This window comes from Dasypus novemcinctus, chromosome 1, assembly GCF_030445035.2.
Source record: "Dasypus novemcinctus isolate mDasNov1 chromosome 1, mDasNov1.1.hap2, whole genome shotgun sequence".
Classification (NCBI taxonomy): Eukaryota; Metazoa; Chordata; class Mammalia; order Cingulata; family Dasypodidae; genus Dasypus; species Dasypus novemcinctus.
Window position 1 is genome coordinate 10,354,369 of NC_080673.1, and position 19,296 is coordinate 10,373,664.

Below are 19,296 nucleotides of genomic sequence, written 5' to 3' on the forward strand. Positions count from 1 at the left end.
CAAGCAGTTGTTCTTTCTGGAAATTGGTCTTTCCATTGCTTTTTAGTTTACATAAAAAATAGAGATCATGGAAGTACCTATAAACAAATGTCTCAGAGAGGGTATTATTTAAAAACCAAAGGAAACGACACATATTACAATATAGTTTATAATTATATCTATTAAATAAATGTGTTTCTTTCTACTGAGTACACATAAAAGAGTTGATTTTTTGTCATATTCCGAAACAAAAATAAAATAAAATAATTATTTAGCATTGCTAATTATAAATATTAATTACATAAATAAGATATATTGTTCTGTTTATCTCTTTTGAACATATATTATCATTATTAAGGGGATATATTTGAACATATATTATCATCTGTAAAGTGATGGCACAGCAATACAGATAATTTTTATTTATATATTACATGACTATCACTCCCACAGAAAATAATATCCAACAGATTGGACAATCTTCAGCTTCAGTCTCTATTATGTGAAAATTATTTTAAAGGAAATACTTTATACAAACATTACTAAAAATTACAAATAAATCCAATTTGTGAAAAATTTAGTTAACATATTTCCAAATAAAATCAGCAGAGGAACTGATTAAAGAATTCTGACATAATTATCAATAACAAAATCAGGGGCAGTGAGTAGGGCATCCTTTATTTTTTTACATAACATTTATGTAGTCTAAAGCTTCTTTAAAAATAAAAAATATATATATATATATATAAAGAACTAAATCATATTCAGCTTTTATAGGAATGAGTTGTTATTGAATGTAAAGTATTTTTATCTATTTTTTCTTTTTTAATAAAAGAATAATATACATTTTTTCATAAACAAAATAAGATTCATTTAGGATAGAGCTTCCATAGCAGTAGGGAAACAACCATTTTCAAAAGTGATTTTGGCTTTTATCCCAAAACAAGAATCAGCATGAGTTTGATTCAAGACTACAAGATAATTATTGAAAAACTGGTTTTCCTATTGTGAAATATGTTCCAGATTTTTGACACTAAACTCTTCTTGGCAAAACTTAATTCCTTCCAGTAGCATTTACTGTGTAGCAAATGCCTGTTGATATAATCAAGATAGAGGTAAGTAGAGGAAATGCAAATTTAAAGCAAAGATTAATATCATAAATTCCTTTATCTCACACTAAAGCATTTGTTCTTTTCTTTGGAGATATTGGGTTCCATTGAAGAGTTTTAAGCAGGGTAATGAAATGCTTACAGTTATGCACTAGTTTAAAACAGAGGTCCACAAACTCTGGAAAGATAGCAAATATTTTTTACTTTGCTCACCATATCATCTCTGCTAAAACTACCCAGTTCTAATAATCTACCTCAAATGCAGCCATAGACAATATGTAACTGCATGGCTGTTCCAATAAATCTTTATTTATAAAAATAGCTAGACAGCTGGATTAGATTCACAATCTATGGTTTGCCAAGTGCTAGTTTAGAAAGATCATGTTTTCCTCAATGAAGAAAATGGATGCAAATGGGAACAAAAAAAACAAATTATTGGAGGGTGTAGTAATTCCAGACAAAGATGAGGGCTTCAGGACTTAGAAATGAAAAAGTACTTTCTAGAATTATTTAGGTTGTAAACTACAAAGCAACCAATGACTGATTAGATGTGAGATTTAAGGAAAACAGAAAAAGTGTAATAATTCATAATTGTTCATGTGAACAAACTGTTGTTTGGTGAAAGTGCTTTTAATGAGAGAAAAATTAGATTCAGGAGTATAAAATAAGACAAAAGTTAAATTTGGGTGCCTGGCACCTGAGATGCCTTTCAGGGAAAGATATCAATAAGTAGTTTTAAATACCTCTTTCTAGGGGGAAAGGTCTATTCTTGGCTTTATAAAGGTGAAAGCATCACACCAAAATACTACTTTGAAGATATAGCAATAAATAAAATTGACCAATGGTAACGTATAGTGTGGGATGATAATGGGGCTTATGATAAATGTCCTAGAAATATCTACATTAAAAATACAAGCATAGAAAATTTAGGGGAAATGGCCAGAGAAGTAAGACCAGGGAAATAAAGATGCATTTAAAATTAAAAAGAAAGCTGCCAGCTTCAACCTGAGGGTGTAGAAAGCTCTTGAAACACAATAAAAATGTTCAGCTAACTTTAATCCATGGGTTTTTTCAAACCAATTGGAGAGTGAATGCCACAGAGAAATCCACTGACCTAAATTCTAAAGAAATGTGGGGCATAGAATGCCTGAGAGAAGAGAGGTAATGAGAAGAGACACTCACCTGAGCTGGACCTGAACTAAAAGAGTTCAGCCTGAAAAGTTGAAAAATAAGTGAACCCGGTGCAGCTGGAAAGGCAGTGTGAAAACCCTGGTAATCACCGAAATTAGGGCATTTTCCAGCTCTTCCTCCATGAACCCCACTGAGCACTGACAAAATATTAGAATGGCTCCAATGAAGTGTCCATTGTGGGTTGGAGCCAGGGAAGAGAATAGCAGTTATGTAGTAGGAGAATGAAACTCTACCTATATCTTTCTACTCTTTTTACACTTTGGGAAAAAACAAAAAACAAAAAACAATTTTAACCTGTGGAAGAAAGGGTAGCAATCACTGGTGTCCTTAGAGCATTAAGGAAAACATATTGCAACTGGGGAAAGAGAACAAGGAGGGAAAGAAAATTCTACTCTTGATGAAGGCAGGACTTAGGCTGGGACAAATATACCTTGGGAAGAGGTAGAAAAATGAAGAAGGCTGGACCCCAGACCTAAGAACAATGTACATGTCTAAGACTAAGGTTATTCAGAAAAAAAGCAAGTATACACCCCACAGACCCCCATGACCAACTAATGAGACTGAATAATAAAACAGCAGAGAATTTCTGGGAGAGAGAAAAGAGAGTGCATCAAGAGACCCCTTCTGAAGCACAGCACATAAAACCTCAAACATGAAATTGGGTAAATGCTGTTCTGGTGAATCAAATCCCATCCAAATTTCAAGGTATCTCTACAAGGAATTAAAGCCTGTGGTACAATACAAGTAAATACAGCAATCACATATCTTGATCATAGCACAACCTTCCATAGGTTAATTCAACCTCACATACTGAAGGCCTTGCAGAAGAAAAGGCATGATCATGTGGAATAAATACCATTTACCTCAGTCTTTCTTGTTCTTCATGACATGCCTGCTTTTCAATTAAAACAAATTTGAGGCATATGAAAATACAAGAAGACTAACAGTCTGAAGAAACAAACCATTTATCAGAACCAGACTCACAGTGCACAGATATTGAATCTATAATGGTTTTAAAATAACTATGATACACAAAGCATGTGGCTAATTTCAGTTTAGAGATAGAAATGAAAACAAACAATATGTTAGAAATAAAAACATAGTTACAAAGAAATAGAATGCTTTAGACAGACTCACAAGTAGATACAACATAGCCAAGGAAAGAATCAGCAGACTAGAAAATAGGGTAGTGGAAATCATACCAACTGAAACACAAAGAGAAAAATAATTTTTAAAACTACAGAATGAAATTTCCAAGGTATGGAGGACAATATACAATATTCTATAGCACTTGTAAGTGGAGCCCAAAAATGAAAATAAAGAAAGGATGGGAAAATAATGGCAGGAAATCCTCCAAAAATAATGACAGAGTCAGAAATCAAACAACAGAAGCTCAGAGAACATTACAGAAAATCTTTAAAACATAAAAATAAAAATATTAGTCATATAATTTCACACTGCAAAAAACAAAATACAAAGTTAAAAAGTTTGAGGGCAGCCTGAACAATATATATATGTATGTATGTATGTATGTATGTATGTATTTATTACAATATGGAGGAGACAAGGTAAGGGTAAGAATCAATCATAATAGATGTCTCTTTGGAAATCATACAAACAAAAGACAGTGGAATGATATCTGTAAAGCATTGAAAGAAAAAGTGTCAGTCAGCTTTTTTTCTTTACTCAGTAAAAATAAACATCAAAAGTAAAAGAGAATTAAAGTCTTTCTCAAAACAAAATCTGAGGAAATTCATGGCAGGCAGATATACTCTTTAGAAAAGTTAAACAAATTTCCTTAGTTAGAAAGAATAGGATATTGAACCAAACCTTAAATCAACAAAAATAAAGGGCTATGGATATGAATAAAAGTAAAATGAAATTAATTTTAATTGCTCTAAAATACTACTGACTGTTAAATCAAAAATAGAAGTGACTATTGTGTGTTAACAACAACTTTTATAAAGGGCAGAGATAACATTCCAATGGAGGAAATAAAATAGAATCAGATAATATACTCAACATAAGGAGAAGCAGAAGTGGAGGGAAAAAGAAAAAAAGCAGATGTAATAAATAGAAAACAGCTAGCAATTGGGTAGATATTAGTACACTAAATCACCTTCAATATGAGTATTTAACACATCAGTTAAAGGAAATCATGAGACTGAGTAAATTAGCAAGACCCAAACATATGCTATCTAGAAGAAACTCACTTTAAATATAGAGAAAAGATTGTCAAATCACATTTCTGACATTTGTAATCAGATTTTATTAAAAATATTTAAAACAAATTAATAAAGAAAAAAGGAGCAAGAATGCAAAGTAACTGAACTCTCACACATTGTTGGTGGGAATAAAAAATGTTAGGCCCATTTTGGAAATCAGGCAATTTTTGAATCCATTCATCAATATTCTTAACATATAACTAAACAATCTATTTGCTATCCTGTTTAATAATCTATTCACTATCCTGTTAGCAAATACCTGTATTTGACATACAAATATCTGTTTCTCAATGTTCATAGTAATTTTATTAATAATCATCAAAAATTTGAAACAAACTTAAATGTCCTTCAACTGCTTAACTAATACAGATTATGATATAGTTATAAAATGTAATACTACTTAGCAACTAAGAAATAAACACTGATTCATTCAAAAACATTGTTGGACCTTAAGTGAAATTTTCCTAGAGAAGGAAGCCATTCACCCAAACTACACATATTTCATGATTCCATTTATGTTACATTTTGGAAATAAATCCAATCAGCAGAGGTTGAGCATAGTGGATGGGATTATCCACAAATGTGCAGCTTGGGGAAATTTTTGTGGTGACGGGCTTGTTCTGTATATCATTGTGGTTGTGTACACATGACTCTATTACTTATGAAAACTTATAACACTGTACTCAACAAAAGTGAATTTTACTGTATGCAAATCAGGCACATTGATCATAATGTGGAAGGGAAAGATGGATTGCAGGCTGTGATAAATTAATTTAACAGTAATACAAATATATTACATCATCACACTAAAGAGAATGGGGAAGAAAGGAAAGGACCTAAATAACTTACAATAGCAGTGTTTTCACTGGATTCTGTAGGGTTAAATATAAAAAGAACTGTACACAAATGCCATGATTTAATTAGTGAATTTGTTTCATACAGGGAGTGGGTTAGTAATTCTGAAACTATTTCATTTACCTATGAGGGTTTTACAGATAAGTAAATAAATTCTAGATAAATGATAGCTTGGTCATGCTATATAGAAATGAAATATAATAATATGAGCTCATGCTTTTTGATGTCTATATATGTAGCAACAATATATGTGTGTGGATCAATAGCTATATAGATAGGTGGTAGGTAAATAAATGTACACATATGTGTGAATATACGAGTTACTGTATGCATATATATTTTCTGTATCTATCAATTTAAAGGAGCCAAAGTAGCAATGGTTCACTAGTAATCAGCCTATCTAATGCCCAAATATTGACTTCTTAATACCATTCTCTAATCAGGTGAAGTGGGGTTCCTTGAGAATTGGTTAACCATGACTGAGGAAGATAAAACACAAAGAGAACCCTGGAGCATCTTGTGGTGTCAGAAAATAATGAAGTACTCATACATTTTAGTTTTTATATTAACTAAAATAATTTTTTGAAAAGTAAATTGTTGAGTATGTGTCAACGGCTCAAAGGGCAAAACCTTCAGGACTGAAGTTGTCCAGTGGATTTGTTAATGGATTTTGATATTTTCATCAAAATTCTGATTCAATTATAATATTAACTTTGAATAGCATCTCAGTCTCTTGATTCATGAAGTAAAAATGTCATAGCATAATTTTCCAGTGTTTCTATAAGGGAAAAAAACAAAAAACAGAAAAACTCCATTGTAAAATAAACTTATGCTGAGAAGAATTAGGAGGGTTGTATTTGTCAGCCAAAGGGGTGCTGATGCAAAGTACCAGAACTCTGTTGGCTTTCATAAAGGGTATTTATTTGGGGTAGAAGCTTATAGTTACCAGGCCCTAAAGAGTCCAATTCAAGGTGTCATAAGAGGTACTTGCTCACCCAAAGTCATGGGCCACCATGATGAAGCAAGATGGGAGGCAATGTTTGTGAGGGTTCAGCGTTCTTTCTTCCTCTTAAGGCTCCATGGGCCCAGCTTCTTTTTATCTCATCTATAGGCTGACAGAGGGCTTGTCTCTCTTCCCAGGACTTGTCTATTTCCAGGCTCAGCTGCTTGGCTTTCTCAAGGCCAGATGTAAATTATCAGGCAAATGACTCTGCTCTCGCCCCTGGGCTCCAGCACCAAAAACTAAGCTTTTCCACTCTGCCATGTCATTTTCTGTGTAACTGTCCACTCTCCAAGGCAGTGGCAACTCCATGTCCTACTGATATGGCTGAATCAAAGCTTTAATCTTAATTTAATCAAGTAAAAATGAATCTTCTGAATTTAATACAATAAAAAATATCACACCCAGAGGAAGAGGCCAGTTTACAAACATAATATTTCTTTCTGGAATTCATTAACAATATCAAACTTCCACAAGGATGTATGGATGAAACTCATTAGCTAAAATAATGTCTATCAATTTGTCAATCAGTTATGCATAAAGAAACAAGAAATGGTTACTAAACTGAATCACACCTGTCATGCCATTTATCTTTCCATATCAGGCATACCTTGACTGGATATTCTTCGGTTCAATTTTCTTTCTAACCTCCCTCTCAGTTTTACTCTCATATACAATACCTGTCTATTATTAAAGCTGTTATCAACCTTTTGAGTTTCTCTGTTTTGCTTACTTCAATAGTGATTATATCAGATACATAAGCCTCTGTGTATCCATGGATCTCCCTTTTGTCCTTCAGATTCCTTAGAGCAGAATATCTACAAAACAATTTTTTTTTATTTCATCAATAGGTATTTGTTGCATTTTTACCAAATCACAATATTTATTCTATAGGCACAAATAGAAATAAAACACCCAGAGCAAGTCCCAAGTCTCAAAGAATTTATATTATGAAAGTGGGAAAGAGAACTTAAAATTAAGCAAATAAATGCATAAAATATTTTTGGAGGGTGATAAAAGCTATGAAGGAAATGCATCAGGTTAATTTTATGGTGCAATGAGAGATTAGGACGTGGTCAGGAAAATCCCCTCTAAGGAGGTGGTATTTTAATTGAGATTCAAATGAAGAGGAGAAAGCTATTAGAAGAACTAGAGGAAGAGAGTTAAAAGCAGAAAAAACTGAAAATGTGCAATTACATTGTAAGAGCAACCTTGACATGTCAAATAGAAGCAAAAAGGAGTAATGTAAAAATTAATTTCTTTGAATGGAAATTCCTTAGGAATATCATGGGAAACAAGGACATTTTAAATGATCAAGCCCTAGGATTTAAAGTACCAAAGTAGAATGAGCAAGAACATTTACAGTATGAGCATTCATAAGTTTCATGATTTGTTGAAGCTTCATAATGTATTTCTTAATGTATCCATGTTTTATATCTATCTGTATCTAAATCTTAATATTACAGATTTACTATTTTATAGTAGATAAAATATTAAATACCAATCCAAACAATATGTTAAACCTTTTGTGTAAACTTAGGAATAATTCAAAACATTTGGCAGCAATTTTTTTCATATCATACGTAGGTATTTAACAAGTCTACCCAAGGATTATTTAAGGGAATCTACAGTGTTTCACTTACTGTTTCCTATTGACTAAGCCCAAGATTTAGTGAATTTACAAATGACTCCCAGTAGAAAAGATAGCACTAAAAATTACAGTTCTTTTCCTGAAGGATATTAATTAGTTTTATATGTAACATATTATTCTTTTATTCCTATTCATGAATACCAAGCTCTTTGAATACTTTTACAATGACACTTACCATCTTCCTGCTTCCCTCATTAATTAGTGAGTTGAATGAAATTACTGAGAATGTTCATTTTTTTATTTGTACACATCATGTGTTTAACTTTTTGAAAATTATATTTTAATAGAATTATGAACAGTTTTCTGATCAATATATGGATGTGATGTAATAGACAAAATGCAAAGATCCTACAATAATCTTTTGTTCAGAATTTTTATTTTCCATCCTGCCAAAAATTCCTGCACAAAAATATGTTTAGGCTTGTCTGTATCAAACTGTGATATTTGTTTATAAAAATGTAAGCCTTATAGTTACACTAAGGTTACGTGTGTGACTTATTTTTATATGAGTATATAATTTTAAAGAAAAACCACTTGATTTTTAAGTACTTCAATTCTAGTTTTTTTTTCATTGTATGCTATTCATGAATTTACTTAATGAATATATTCTTACAAATAAAGGCATTCTTTTCCCTTGTGAGTAAAGAAATGAGGACACAACACTGACTCTCAAAAAAACCTGTATTCCTTTATGAGAAATTATAGCATAAACAAATTTACTTATGTGCATCTTGTAGCAGATTTAAAATTTTTGGCATGTGATTTATGAGACAATCCAGTGGATGTTTTTTCATAAAGTGGTTTTTATATTTTCTTCAAGATCTGCATGCAAGAAGAAGTGGGCTCTATCTCCTATCAGCCACATCTCAGGCCATATCAATTTTACAGAATTTTTAATGCATGAATGTAATCTAACACCCCCTTCCCTTGTAGACCTCAATAGCACCTTTTCAGAATTTGTTTTGTGTTACATAGGACCATAGGAAAAGGGAAGCACTGGTTAGAAAAAAAGGTTCATGATTATGTTTGGAAAAGAATTCATCTACATATTTGAAGACAAGTGTATTCAATTTCATATGAAACATAGACATTTGAAAAGCAATTCAAATATGGATTTTGACACAAGCAAAGATCACAGTAAATAATGTGAAGTATACTGTATTGTAAAGGAAATTTGGACATGCTTTTAGAAAGAGAGGTGAATCCATATATTTGGTTTAGGAGAATAAATGGGAAAACAACATTTTAGAATATATGGCAAAAAGTTCAGTTGATTTGGAAAGGACTGATTTTCCTCGCTATGAGTTAATTAGGGAAAAAAAGACATGTGGCAGTAGTTATAGAAGAGGGAAAATAAATACATACAAAAAGGGAAATATAAGGGAGGGAAACTTGATGTAACTTCCTATACACCAAAGCATTTTCACCATACACATGCAATCTGATTAAGGACTTTGTTCACTTTTTTTTTCTTGTGGGTGTGTGTGTGTGTATACATTTTATTTTATTTATTTATTTTTTACATTGTATTTTTTGAAGATACATAGATCACGAAAAATGTTACATTAAAAAAATATAAAAGGTTCCCACATACACCTCCCCCCCCCACTCCTCCCACATCAACAACCTCTTAGATCATTGTGGCACATTCATTGCATTTGGTGAATACATTTTGGAGCACTGCTAAACTGCATGGATTATAGTTTACATTGTAGTTTACACTCTCTCCCAGTACATTCAATGGGTTATTGCAGGATATATAATGTCTAGCATCTGTCCCTGCAATATCATTTAGAACAACTCCAAGTCCCAAAAATGTCACCACCTCACATCTCTTCCTCCCTCTCCCTGCCATCAGCAACTACCATGGCCACTTTCTCCAGGTCAATGCTATAGTTTTATAGTAGAATAAAAGTAAGTCCACTCTAATCCATATTTTATTCCTCCATCCTGTGGACCTTGGGATGGTGATGTCCACTCCACCTCTATATTGATATGAGGCTTAGACCCACATGGTTGATGTATGTCATTCTCCTGCTTGGAGTTGTAGGTACTCTCGGTTCCCTGGGGTGGTGGTTGACCATCTTCACCTCATTATTAACTAACCTGGGTATGTCCAGTGAACCAGAGAGTAGGAGTTGCAAGTTTCCTGAGGCTCAGGGTCCAGCTGGCACATGGCTAGTCAAGAGATTCAAGTCTCCTGGATATACACCAATCCAAAAACAACCACAGGTTCAGTAAAGGTGACAGAAGAGGCATGTGTAGAAAGGTCACTTCTGAGTCCAACTCCATCTCACTCAGGAATACAAATTCCAAAGTAGGGCCCATTGACAAGGCACTGAACTCCGGAGCCAGCTGCCATGATTGTAGAACCTGTGTGTCTCCCTACCTCAGGAGAACCAGTACCTGGTGTTGTATCTACTTTGGCTGTCTCTGGGATCCTGCTGAGATGTGCATAAGCACGACCCTTCTAATGACTTCCCAACTGTTTTTTGAAGACTCTTAGCCATATAAATTCATTTTTCTTTACCATTTCTCCCTTTTATTCAAGGTCTTTTTCTAGTGGCATCACCAGTTAGTGATTGGTAGTAATCCCTTGGCATCAGGGAGGGTCATCTGTGGGAGTCACGTTCCATGCTGGGGGGAAGGTAATGCATTTACATGCTGAGTTTGGCTTAGAGAGTGGCCACATCTGAGCAACACAAAGGCTCTCAGGAGGTGACTTTTAGACATCCTGCAGCTTTGTCACATTCCCCAATGGATCAGCAACAATCCCCCAAGTGCGAGGGCAAAGACCAGTGAAGAAGGATGTTCCAATGATGAGCCCTTGATACTGATGACTCTGCTTATGAGCCTGTGTGCCTGAAATGTGAACTAGGACTTAGTTGAAATACATGTAAAATGAGTAGTTCTGGCCATATATCATCATGGGTGGACTAATACTATAACTCTAGGTATTGGGCTGGCTAGAGGAAAATGACATTTTTTCAAATTACAAATTCTTTGGGGTTGTAGCTAGAAGCATGATTCAGTAGGAGAAATTAATGACTTCCAGACAGGTAATTAAAATAAAAGTAATAATGAACATTTGAAAGGAGAATTAAAAGTTAGGAAAAAATTATGCATTTTATCTGAAATAAATGTAAATTTCTTATTATCTCCTTGATTGTAAATAAGAGTCTCAATTTTTTTTAATTTTAAATTTTTAAAAGATATTTAGATTACATAAATGTTACATAAAAAATATAGGGGATTCTCATATGTCCTGCTCCCCACACCACCCATAATTACCCACATTAACAACATCCTTCATTAGTGTGGTACATTCATTGCAATTGATTAGCACATTTGGGAGCATCGCCACTAAGCATGGATTATAGTTTACAGTGTACTTTATACTCTCTCTCACACAGTACTATTGGTTATAGCAAGATATAAAATGGCCTGTATCTGCCATTCCAATGTAATTCAGGACAATTCCTAAGTCCTGAAAATTTCCTTCTATTACACCTGTTTCCCCTTTCCCTGACCTCAGAACTTCCAGTGGCCACTGCCCCCACATCAAGGATATAAAATTTTCCATTGCTAGATTCACAAAAAGTGTATAGTAGAACACCAATAAGTTCACTCTAGTCCATAGTTCATTCCCCAATCCTGAGGATTCTCAAATAATGATGCCCACTTCACCTGTAATTGACAGGAGGCTTCAGTCCCATATGACCAATGAACTGGACTCTCTTGTTGGCAGTGGTAGATTTTCTCAGTTCTTTGGTATGGTAGTTGTCCATATATCACCTCCTTGTTAGTTTCCCTGGGTGAGTCCAATAAACTACAGAGTAGGGGCAGCAGTCTCTCGAGAGCAAAGACAGTGCCCAAAGAGGAGGACAGACCAGTGTGTCAAGCCCTCAGTGTTGTTGCAAGTAACTGTGAATCTGACCCTACAAAGAGTGAAGCTTGTTGGTTGCCATGGGTCCTGAGGGGAGGAGAAGGGATGAACAAAATAGATGGAACAAATGGCAGTTTGAGGGCAATGGAAGTGTTCTACATGATCCTGCAATGATGGATACAGGCTATGTTAAATTTCATCAAAATTTATGAGTGTAAGGTCCAAAATGTAAACCATAATGTAAAACATTGACCATGGTTGGTAGTTATGTTTCAATATTTGTATGTCAGTAGTAACAAATGCCACCCACTTATAAAATGTTATTAATAGTGAAAGGGGGGAAAGGGGAAGGATGTTGGGTATATAGGAGTCACCCATATTCTGTATGTGACTCCTCTGTGACCTAAAACTTTGAAGACAAAATAAAAAAAGTAAGACATTGAGGGAATAAATGGAATAAAATGTCACCAGATGTATAGGACAACAGATCTTATAGTGATGAATGGCAAAATATCAAAAAGCATTTTATATTTTTTCATTATTTTTTATTATCCCAAATTTTTAAATTTTTTGTTTTTTTATTTCTTATTTTTAAAACTACCATTATTAATTCATTTTCTTATTAATTGTATTTGGCTCTTTTATTGACTTCATTTTTTAAGAAGATTTGGCTCACAGAAAGTTTACAACTGGGAGAGAAGGACCATTTGTGTGGGATGTCAGTAATGTGGGATACATGTGAGGAGGTCACCTGGGCATATAAATGTGTTCGAATGTTCACGGGGAGATTTACATAATAACTGAAAGAATATTGAATTCCCACCTTGGGGAGCTCTGCCACATAATCTTAATGGAACAGCAAGAATCCCCCAAGGACAGAGGCAAAAGCTAGTGAAGGAGGATGGTCCATTGATGCACCCTTAATATTGATAACTGTCCTTATGAACCTTTACTCTTGAAATTGAAACTTAGCCTAGTATCATAGGGTGCCTGAAGGTTACCTCCTGAGATCCTCTTGTTGCTCAAATGTGGCCTCACTCTAAGCCAAACTCAGCATATAGATACAATAACTTCCCCCCAGCATGGGACATGACTCCGAGGCATGAGCCTCCCTGGCACCAAGGGAATTGCTACCAAGCACCAACTAGCAATGCAAGTGGAAAAAGTACTTGACCAAAAGGGGGGAAAGGTAAAGACAAATGAGGTTATATGTCTAAGAGACTTCAAAGTGAGTCAGGAGGTTATTCCAGAAGTTATGCTTATGCATGTCTCAGCAGGAATTCACTGACTGCCAAATTAGACACTCCCCCAAGTAGTGGGAATCCTGAGATCTCTGGAGACACCCAGGCACTATGGTCAGGGCAGATAGCTCTTGAATTTGGTGCCCTGCTGCGACGGCTTGCTCAGTCGGTAGAGGTGGGGTCTGGCTGCGGATGAGGGGTCGGTCCAGCTCTGGATGAGGGGTTGGTCCCGCTTGGGACGAGGGGTCGGTCCCACTTGGGATGAGGGGTCGGTCCGGCAGCAGACGAGGGATCGGTCTCACAAGGGGTTGCACGGTTCGGCTGACGGGGTCGCCCGGCGAAGCCGGCGACGAAGGGGTCGCCCGGAGAAGCAGGCGACGAACTGGGGACAAGGGAGGCCAGGCCCTTGTCGGGGGCTCTCAGGACTGGAGGGCGCACGGCAGAAGAACTGCCGCGGAGACAAGGTAAACACGCAAGTCCACTTTATTGAGGGAGAGGCAACAGTTTTATAGGGGCTGGGGAAGGCTGATTGGTCGAAGCCACGCCCTGTTCTGATTGGTTGCCGCCGAAAGGTCAGTGGGCGGTACCGGACGGGGGAGGGGTGGTGGTTAGGGATTGGCTGTCGCTGTTGCTGGGGGAAGGGGCAGGGTTTAGGGATTGGTGGCTGCTGTTGCTGGGGTGGAGGGCAGACTTGAGTTTCCCGCCCACGCCTGGCTGTTGCTGCTGTCGGGGGAAGGGAAAAGGGCAGGCTGGATTTTTCCACCCACGCCTGGCTGTTGCTGCTGTCGGGGGAGGGGAAAAGGGCAGACTGGAATTTTCCGCCCTGCGCCTGCGCAGGGAGAAGGAAGAAGAAGGGTGCCGCCCCACAGGCATCGTGTGGCACTATCCGGGAGGAGGGGCGGCCGCGGAAGCATGGCTGCCGAGAAGGGGAGACCCGAGGGCACTCTGCGCCCATGCCGAGCTTCCTTCAGGGGTGGCAGTGAGTCCGACCAACCACCCTATTATGGGGGCAGCGGCTTGGCCTGCCGCGGCTGCTCCCCCGCCAGGCCAGCAAACCACACTTCAGCCTGAGGGGTGACCGCACCCTGCCAGTGGGCTCTACCTTGGTGTTTGTGCTCCCCAGTGTGACAGAATTGGATTCAGTTATGGTTTCCCTACACATGGCTCTTCTGTCCTGTCCTTTCTATTTGAACTTATAATTGGTGCTGGAGTTGGTAGGTGTACATCCAAGAGACTCAAATCTTTGGGCTGTCTATGTGCCAGCTGGGCCCTGAGCCTCAATGGAGTTGCAATACCCACTCTCCAGTTCATTGGACTCAGCCAGGACAACTATCAAAATGTTTTTAATAAGTCAAGGAAAATGATAGGAAGGGTGCAGTGATAATTTACACAAATTTAAGCTATATAAATTTCCATTGTGTTGTATAATGATTTCCCTGAGCTACTCTAATAATGTGTAGTACTACAGTTCTCCAGTTCATCCTCATGGTTGAAATGAATTGTGTACTTTTTAACACCAGGAACTGAGGAAGGAAAGACAGTTGATGTATACATGGGTGTATTTGAAAATATAAATGTAGAGCCAACCAAGCCTACATCCCTAGACTCCTTTGTTTATTCTCCAAGACAGGATACTTTCTCTCTTCTCTTCATGCTTCTCTTTAAGAACGAGGTGGCACTGGGCCAATAGGATAGTAGTGTCTCTAATGAATATTGACTCAGATGTGTGAGTTGCCCCTCTGCTTTTCCAATTCTAGAGCGAGCTAAAAGAAAAGGTAGGACTTCATGTTATCCTGTCAGGGAGAACAGAACTCCTACAAAAAAAGCTCCATTCTGTGACCAAGACTCACATCCTTTGCAGTGCTGTATCCAGCATATGTACTCACATAACCCCATTCCTGTACATTATGGTAAATTTGATTTCTTGACCATCTGTCTAGAACCAAGGAGGCACTTGAGAGGGGAAAGGGTCTTATTACTTATAGACTGAATTCTGGAAAATATAAGCCAAACACAACAAAGTAAAAACAGGCTAAGCTGAACCTATTATTACATCAAAGATTTATGTTATTTATGGACACAATTTCAGTAAGTTATACCTTATAGCTAGATCATATTAACTAAAGAAATATTATCTTTTTTCAGAATGTGTTTTAAGCATAAGATGAACTTATTATTAAGCTCTAAACTTTATTTTGGGTATGGATTCTCTTTCTCTAAGGGAAAAAAATTAACCTGCAAGAACAGATTCTAAGAAAGAGCCCAAACATGCTTTACATTTTTTGAAGATCAAAAAGCCCAAGGTTGCTAATCAATAAACAATTTGGAAAAAATTTCTCTATAAAAGTACATTTGGTATTTATTTAATGTGTTTAAAAATCAATATAAGGGCTTTCAAGCATATTTACCAAACCTAATATTTCTAGTTCCCTTTTATTTCTCAAAACATAACTGAATACACTTAGGGAAAGGCTGTAATATGAAGTCTTTATTGAAGATAATATAGGAAGAATTCATTATCTGAAAATTATAACATGCAAAAATGCTATAAAAATACAAGTTAACAAAAAGTTCAGCTTTATCCTGAATGTAATAGCATTTTATATATAATTCAGGTAGAAAAATAATCTCTAAACTATCACATCTAAAATAGTTATGTATTTAATTAAATGAGGGGTCTTCTAACAGTTCATTTCCTCTAGAGTTTCATTGTTGTATTTAGACTAGTACGGGACTGTAGCAATGAAAATGGCCCTCTATTTTCAACCATTGTGTTTTTTAACTTAAGTAACAGAACTGGTGCCTGACACCTTGAAATCAAGTGGCCTATTTTAATTGGATTAAATGGTTCTTGCTAATAGAAGGAAGTTGTCCCCTGTTATTAATAGAGTGAAAGTCTTCCTAGTTTCACATAGGACTGGCTATATTGTAACTATCACTGCCATATTTTTAAATAGTAGCCATGGTGTCTTGGGTCAAGAGAGAGCTACTTGACTGAAAGAATCTTATATTTTTTTATTCTCAAATCATATAGTTTTCATGATGCCATGCTCAGTTTATGTCCTGGCTCCAAGAAGAAGAACATCATAAAAATTTTATAGGCTATGATATTACAGTATTTCCCATTTTCTCCCCAAATAACAACCAGGTTACCAGGAGAGCTTTCTGCTACATTTTTATCCATGGGATTAGTTGTCATCCTTTCATATTCCAATATTTACAACAATATCAATATGTTCAGCATTAAAAAATCAGATGAAAACTGTTTCCAAAGTATCTCAATACTTTCCAATTTTAGCAACATCTTGAGAGAGTTGCTTCCTAGATAATGATTAAGTCAAGTTTGATATCCAACCACGAAACACAGATTGCAAGTCATTTCTGCCCTTTCTGGCCTTGACCCTGGATATTTTGTTAACCCTCTTTTATTTTTAATATTTTTCATCTGAAAAATGAAGGGAATAGATACAAATACTTCATTAATTTTAAAGATTAAATGGGTTAATATATATAAAAATTGATAAGATTGCGTGCCATACAATAATTGTTTTCTACATAATAACAAGTATTGTCAATATTATTATCAACTTTACCACAACGTTGACATCAGCAAGTCCTCATTTAAGGAAAAACTGTGTCTCTGTATGGGTAGTGGGTGTGAGGGTGAGAAAAGGGATGCAGATTAATGGTAAAGAGTAGTGATTGTGTTTTATTTTGTTATTTAGATATATAATCAATTTATATTCATTATGCATTTAAATTATCACATTTTTATGTATATTGGGTTAAGTAATATATATTATTGATTTCATGGTTCATTTCAGAATTTTCATGGTTCATTTCAGAGCTACAGTTGTAGCTCATAGTAGGTATTTTTTGGATAGCAATGATACTCTAGAATAAATATTCCGTGAGCGCAATGACTCAAGGCCAGTTTCAGGGGCATACAAAATATGCTATTATGGGCAGCGGACTTGGCCCAGTGGTTAGGGCATCTGTCTCCCACTGGGAGGTCCGAGGTTCAAACCCCGGGCCTCCTTGACCGGTGTGGAGCTGGCCCATGGGCAGTGCTGATGCGCGCAAGGAGTGCCATGCCATGCAGGGGTGTCCCCGCGTAGGGGAGCCCCACACGCAAGGAGTGCGCCCTGTAAGGAGAGCCGCCCAGCGCGAATGAAAGTGCAGCCTGCCCAGGAATGGTGCCGCACACACGGAGAGCTGACACAACAAGATGACGCAACAAAAAGAAACACAGATTCCCATGCCGCTGGACAAAGAAGACACAGCAAAGAGACACAGAGAACAGACAACCAGGGTGGGGGGGGGAGAAGGGGAGAGAAATAAATAAAAATAAATAAATTTTAAAAATACATATATATGTTATTAGAAGCAACTCTCCTGAAATTCTTAAAGCTTTTGAAACACAGGCCCCACATTTTCCTTTTGTACTGGGCTCTGCAAATCATGTAACTGCTCCTTCAATGATATTATTTGTTTGTTTGTCCATTTATTATTATTTTTAATTGAGATAAAATTCACATAACATAAAATTAACCTTTTTAAAGTGTATGATTCCTTGGCATTTAGTACATTCAAAATCTTGTGCAACTATCACAGCTACCAAGTTGCAAAATATTTTCTCCACCCCAAAAGAAATCCTTATACTTATTAAACATTTAACAGTCTATCCCCATTCATATCCTCTGGTAAACACTAATCTGCTTTCTGTGTACAATAATATCCCTATTCTGCATATTTCATATAAATGGAATCATACAATATGTGACCTTTTGTTTGGGGCTTGTTTCATTTAGTACATTGCTTTTTTGTTCCTTTTTTTCAGCAAGAAAAACGCTACATTTTAACAGGAAAGACACTTATCACCCAATGAATTAGGGCATGGTTTGCTTTAAATACATTTTCTTTTGGAGAGAGGATGCAACACTTCTAAGCTAGAGAAAAAAAAAAAACCTACCATTTTTACAATCCAGAAATCTTATATTATTTTTCACCAATTATGCAATGAATCAATAGGATATAGGTTCCCGCAGTTCATGCCCCTTTCCACTGAAGTCTGCCCTGGGTGGAGCAGGATGACACTTCAGGTGAACCCAGTACCTTTCTCTTTGGTCTCCTTTTTCTGATCATTTTCTTCTACACATTTCAGAAAGCTATCTCTCGCACTTAGAGTACTTAAAAATGCTCAATACATCCATTAATTCTCTTGACAAAGCCTTGTTCTCGCCTTGTTTGTTTACAATACCACCAGCAAACTGGGGAAGATTGTAAAATCTTCTGGATTTTGTCATGCTAACATTTGTGGGGCATTCCTTTTTTTTTTTTTTTTAAAGATTTGTTTTATTTATTTCTCTCCCCTTCCCCCTGCCTGCTCTCTGTGCCCATTCGCTGTGTGTTCTTCTACATCCACTTGTATTGTCAGCTGGCAACGGGAATCTGTGTCTCTTTTTAGTTGCGTCGTCTTGCTGCGTCAGCTCTCCATGTGTGCGGTGCTACGTGTGGGTGGGCTGTACTTTTTTCATGCAGGGTAGCTATCCTTGTGGGGCACACTCCTTGTGCTGGGGCACCCCTATGATGGGGTGCCCCTGCGTGGCATGGCACTCCTTGCATGCGTCAGCACTGGGAATGGGCCAGCTCACCACATAGGCCAGGAAAGCATGGGGATCAAACCCTGGACCCTCCATATGGTAGATGGATGCTCTATCAGTTGAGCCATGTCCGCTTCCCGGGCATTCCTTTTTGAACAGTGTCCACTTCTTTGATGCCTACAATATCATTCTTATAGATTCACATGTATTTGGTTGGAGGCACAACTTGACATTTTCTGAAAGACCCGGAGAGCATATAGCTGGTGCATCTTTATCCTTTCATGTTCACTATTTCAGCTAGTCACTGCAAGGTGGTGATTCCCTTTGAAAGGCTAGTAGAATGTTTCTGTGGTTTATCTACACTGTTGCATGCAGCAATACTGCATTCCTTTTTCATGGGTGAATGTAATTACATTGTAGTGTATGTATATAATATCTTTTGTGTAGTCATTCATCTGTTGATGAACGTCAGGCTTGTTTCCACTTTGGGGCTATTCCGACTATTGGCTATGATGAACCGTCATACACAGTTGTCTTTGAATACCTGTTTTCAGGT